Source organism: Tenrec ecaudatus, chromosome 3, assembly GCF_050624435.1.
Source record: "Tenrec ecaudatus isolate mTenEca1 chromosome 3, mTenEca1.hap1, whole genome shotgun sequence".
In the NCBI taxonomy this organism is placed as follows: Eukaryota; Metazoa; Chordata; class Mammalia; order Afrosoricida; family Tenrecidae; genus Tenrec; species Tenrec ecaudatus.
The window spans coordinates 77,206,992-77,212,250 of record NC_134532.1 but is presented as its reverse complement, the minus strand read 5'-3'; the positions used below and the strand labels follow the sequence as shown (position 1 = coordinate 77,212,250).

The following is a 5,259-nucleotide window of genomic DNA, read 5'->3' as shown; positions in this document are numbered from 1 at the left end:
TATCAAACATGTTTTACCAAAGAAAAGCATTTGCACGCAAATGGGTCAGGGGATTTCTCCTTGAGGGTCCCGTGCAGGTAAAAGCAGCTTGAAACCAGAAGAAATGAGTGCTGCTAGGGGGGAGAGCTGCTTGAAGAGGACAGTTGGCGACCACGAGACGGACTAATGTTCTCCTGCCACCCACGTGAGCGCTACACACCAAACAGGCTGTGTGCAAGCAGCCCGCTCCTTTCAAAGCACAAATATTAGGAAAGTTGACCAAGACGTCAGCACATTCTAAACACAGCTGTGTTTGCCCACACCTATTCCCTGCGGGCAGGTGTTTGATTTAACCTGGCAACCGGGGGTGAGAGACGCTGGCAGCCAATTACGCTGTCCCTGCCATTGTTAACGCGGGAGATAGGAACCTGGCCCCTTATGAAAGGGGGCAGCCAAGAGAGTGCTTTTAATCATCTGTGTCCTGTTAAAGGTGTTTTGGAGAGGACTGTCATTTGTCTGCATCCCGGGACAGAGAATGTCAAGCCACCTGTTTGGAGAGTCCTGTGCTGCTCCCAGCAGGACGCCCACGATGCTGGCCACGGCCCCCCAAGACGCATGTGACTCACAGAGGACCCGGGGAAGGCGTATCTCTCAGGGTTGGAAAACAGAAAATAAAACAAGGTACACTGTGTGCAGATAGATTGGGCTCTGCGAGTTACCGAGTTCAGGGGGCTATTTTGAGAGCTCTGGGTCCGCTGGAGAGGGACGAGACCTCCGAAGTTGTCAGGGAAGTTCAAAGCCCCGGGTTGTCATCAGGATAATGAGCCGGTGCCCTGGCTGGATTGGCTATCTCCAGCCTGCATCACGGGGCCAAGGAAGTTTACAAGATAGTGCTTACGGGGCAGTGTCAGCGTGTCCCTAGTTAGGACCTGAGGGTACAACCGGCTGAGCATCAGCAGCCAATAGATAACAGAAAAAAGCCATTATCTCTCTCCTGGCTGGGCTGCCAAGTGCAGGGGCCAGGACTGCCTGGTGTTTGTGGTTTCCATAGCAGCGCGGTTTTGTTCTAGCTGGCAGAGGACACGGAGAGGAGCAGATAAACATTGCAGGAAATGACACCAACAACCCAAGCACTGAGCCTGGGATCTTGTGGCGGGCTCTGCCCTTTGTGTGTCAGCGGTGGAGGTGAGGAGCATGCCTTTCACAGAGGCCTGCAAGCAAACAACCCCTCCAGCCCAGCGCCTAATGGCGCACGCCCGCCACCCAACTCGGTTCCCCAGTGCAGTGGCCTCTGCGTGTTCTGAGAATGCCCAGAGCCGGGCCACAAGCAGAGTGAGGGATTCTCTCCCACCTGGGTGCCACATGGACGTCCCAGGGCTGCCGAGACATCCTGGAAGTCCTGGGTCCTTGCTCCGGAGGCTCACTCTCTGAGTCTGGGTGTCTGTCGGTGGCTTCAGGCAGGCCAGGGCCTCCTTGAATGAGGGACTGCTGGGAAAGAGGTGGGAGTGAATTATTCCTACCTGTGATTGCAGGATGCACATCTACTATTTTCTCCTAATGAAGAATGTGTTAGTCTGGGTACTTTAGAGAGACAACTCCACAGAAACTCATGTTTAAGACAGAGTTTTGTATAAAGGGCAAGTGCATATCAAGAAAACATCCCACCCCATTGCTGCCCAAGTCCACAAGTCCAACATTAACCCATATGTCCAACACCAATCCACAAAGTCCTCCTCCATCCCACAAAACGCACACAGTGATGCCAACTGCAGGAGGAAAGCTGAATCTCAGCACTGGCAGGGGTCTCCACATGGCTGCTCCAGCAGGGCTGCATTGGGGTAGGTCCATATGGCTTCTCCTCAGGGATGTCTGGCAGGAAGTGAGCCTTGCCAGCTGAAGCAGGGAACTGGCTAAGGCAGCTGCACTCTGGTCCAACCATCACAAAACAAGAGATGCAAGAACTCGAAAGGGGAGGCTCACTGAGCCATTTATCCCTCTGCCCTTCAATTAATCCCACATGTGTTTATCGACCAGGTTGGCACAATAAATTAAGTACCTCAAAGAAGAAAGCCCACCTGGTCCAAATCTCATCCCTTATTCCGGTCTGAGGCTGCTGTCAAAAGGTTGGTGGGGAAAGTCTGTTCTCTGCATTCCCTTGTCCCACACACTTCCCGAAGGCGCTTCCTATATACTGCTGCTGTGAGCCGCCCTCCACGCTGCCCTACCCCTGGCAATCACATGCCCACCTGGATCAGGCAATGGGAGCCAGACAGTTGTCCCTGGCTGTTTTTTGGTAGATCTGCCATGCTTCCTGGCCTGTCTTAGCTGGAGCTCGCCCCTGAAACTTGTCCAGATTCAGAGTAGGGAAGGAGGAGGTCTACCACTCACCACCCTTGGCTTTTTTTTTTTCACATAAATAAATCTTTATTGAAAAAGCACATCCTTCAGTAATCCTCCCATGAGCATAAAGAACAAATATTCCCACCAAATAAATACTCAGTCTTGTCATCGGTCAGCCTCGTCAGTCATCCCATTGCTGGCTCGGTAGATTTGATCTCGCCCTTGTTGAGCCATGGAGACGGCATCACCGGAAGGCGTTGGTGTTAGGGGCTCAGAGTGGCTGCTCCGTGGGCAAAGACCCGGGCAACCACAGCCACAAAGGCCGGCAGGTTCCGTAGGATTTTGAGCCTCAGAAGGCTGCGCTGCCAAGGCAAGCTGGGACTGGGGCTGGGTGCCAGCTGAGTCTCCTGAGGGTGGTCCTCGGACTGCACAAGGTGACGGAGGACCAGGAGGGAGGCATGCAGCTGGCTCACGGGGCCATCAGGGTGTAGGGAGGGCTCCCCAGTGAAAATGTCAGAGCCTAGCAGGTTCTCATAGAACACTACACCCTGGTGGATCCTTTGCAGGTAGAACTGACTATTGTCTCGGAGTCCTTAGGGATCACAGCCATCCCTGCACTGGATATGAGGACTGTCCTCTGTCGTCTCGTCCTCGCCCTCATCTCTTGGGAGCTCCACGTGTCCCACTGGTGGATGTCCACTCCAGGCCAGGGTGCAGAGCTTCTGGGAGAGCTGTTGGCCCTCAGCCCAGGCCGGGCCGCTGCTCCCAGGTACGGGCGTGGCCCGGCCCTCAGTGGTCTAAGGCAGCAGCCACAGCAGCATCAAAGCTATACTCCCCTGCGGCGGCCGCATCTCAGTGCCTGACACCAGTCCCTGTGGTAGGTTCTAATTCACTTCTATTTTCATTTATCCTACTAGGTCAAGCTCAAACAAGCTGTCCCCTAATAGCAGACTTCTCCCTGGCACTGAGGAAGGTCAACTGATTCTTGGTATCCTGGTATCAAAACAACTCAGCAGTATTTCTCCAAAACTCATTGCCGTCTGACTCATAGTGACACTATAGGGCAGGGCAGAACTGCCCCCTGTGAGTTCCAGAAACTGTAACTCCTTCCGGGAGTAGAAAGCCCCCAACTTTCTCCTGATGATCGACTGTTGGTGTTGAACTGTGGGCCTTGCAGTTAGCAACCCAGTGCAAAACCCCACAGTATTCCTAGAATTTACTAAGTACATTCCTCATCGAAAGAGCCCTAATCATGGCTCAAGGAGCCCTGGTGGTGTGGTGCTTACACACGGGGCTGCAATCGAAGGGTCGGCAGTTGGAAACCACCAGCAGCTCCATGGGAGAAAAGCTGGGCTTTCAACTCCCGGTGACAGTTACAGTCTGGAAACTTGCTTGACTCGATGACAGTGCGTTTAATCATTCTGTGAGGGTCCCTGCTGGTATGGCGATTACAGTTGGAAATTACCAGCCCTTCCATGGGAGACAGGGGCAGTTCTACCCTGTCTGTAGGGTCACTGTGAATTGAAATCAATTCTCTGGCTGTGAGTTTGAGGATGTTTTGGTTTCATCAGTCTTTGCCTCCCATCATCATCATCACTATGGTTACAAACGTTCCTAAATATCAGATTCTGTATGAGAGGCCATAGTCCCTGAATCCCTGCCAAAAGTCAACCCATCTGTCTGAGTGACACCCCTTGTCCCCTACCATGCACTCACCCACTGCCCTTGAGTCCACCCTGACTGAGACTGGTCCCGGGCCGGTCAGAGGACAGCTGTGCTCCGTGGGTTGTCATGGATGATTTCTCAGAAGCAGGGTCATCTTCTGAAGCAGCATTGGCTGGATTGGGGCCACCAACCTTTGTGGCAGAAGTCAAGCAGGAAGTGTTGGCACTATGCAGGCATTAGCTGGGCAATGGGCGAAGGGAGGAGAGGTGGGGCTTGCAGGAATTCTTACAGAAAGGGGGGAAGAGAGGGGCACCAGTTTCCCCACAGACCTCTCCAGCACAAAGAAAGGGGAAAAGCAGATTAGACCGCTGCCCTCATCAATGCAGGAGCCTGAGAAAAGGCTGGGTGGAGACCGACAAGATATTCACACTACGCCCATAATTGCTGAATAGACTCTTGGGTTTGGGGTCTGGAGACAAGGGCACAGCATAAAGTCTAAGGCCCTGGGGTGCAAGGATGCACATAAGAGGAGTTAGCCCACAGGGAACAGCCAATAGCAGAAGCCTCTCCAAAAGCCAGCCTATGCTGAGGTCTGCCGTCAACGGAATAAAAGGTCCAGCCATTGGCATTCTGTGGCCTTTAACCTAGCTCAGGCCCTTTGGATGTCTTCTCCAAAGCAGCCCCTTCAATTGACTTACTCTTTCCACTCAACCTTTTTGCTGATTATGGCCTGAATGTTGTCCCACGCCTGAAATATTTCTTGTGAGCAGGTTATGAACCAAGAAGTAGAGAGGCTGGCAATCTTGAGGCGCCGTGCCCAGCCAACACAGGACCTCGATACAAACAGAGGGTTAAATTCAGATAAAATTGCCACCTTGTCCTCCCTGTTCTTGGATGCAATGGTATACTGTCAATGACAGAGTTGAACGGCCCCAGAGGGATTTCATTTTTTTTTTAATTAGGGGCTCATACAACTCTTATCACAATCCATACATACATCAATTGTGTAAAGCACATTTGTACATTCATTGCCCTCATCATTCTCAAAACATTTGCTCTCCACTTCAGGGGATTTCATTTCTTGGCTTGTTATCCTGACAGCTTTGGAAGGGAGCGGGGGATATCTTGACTCTATCTTTACCATCAAAAGATCACCGGGCCTATCTCCCATGTTGCTACTGAGTGGGTTAACAGCTTAGTACTTAACTAGGATGGTCTCCGCTGGATATAAAATCCATGGATTACAACAGAACAGGAGCTATAAGGGGGAGGAGC

The 5,259-nt window shown here is 52.2% G+C and overlaps 1 pseudogene; it reads right to left on the bottom strand.

Annotated features, from left to right (window-relative positions):
• Positions 1–2,582: 2,582 nt before the first annotated feature.
• On the bottom strand, positions 2,583–4,027 carry LOC142443445 (interleukin-23 subunit alpha-like; annotated as a pseudogene).
• Between the last annotated feature and the right edge of the window lie 1,232 nt (positions 4,028–5,259).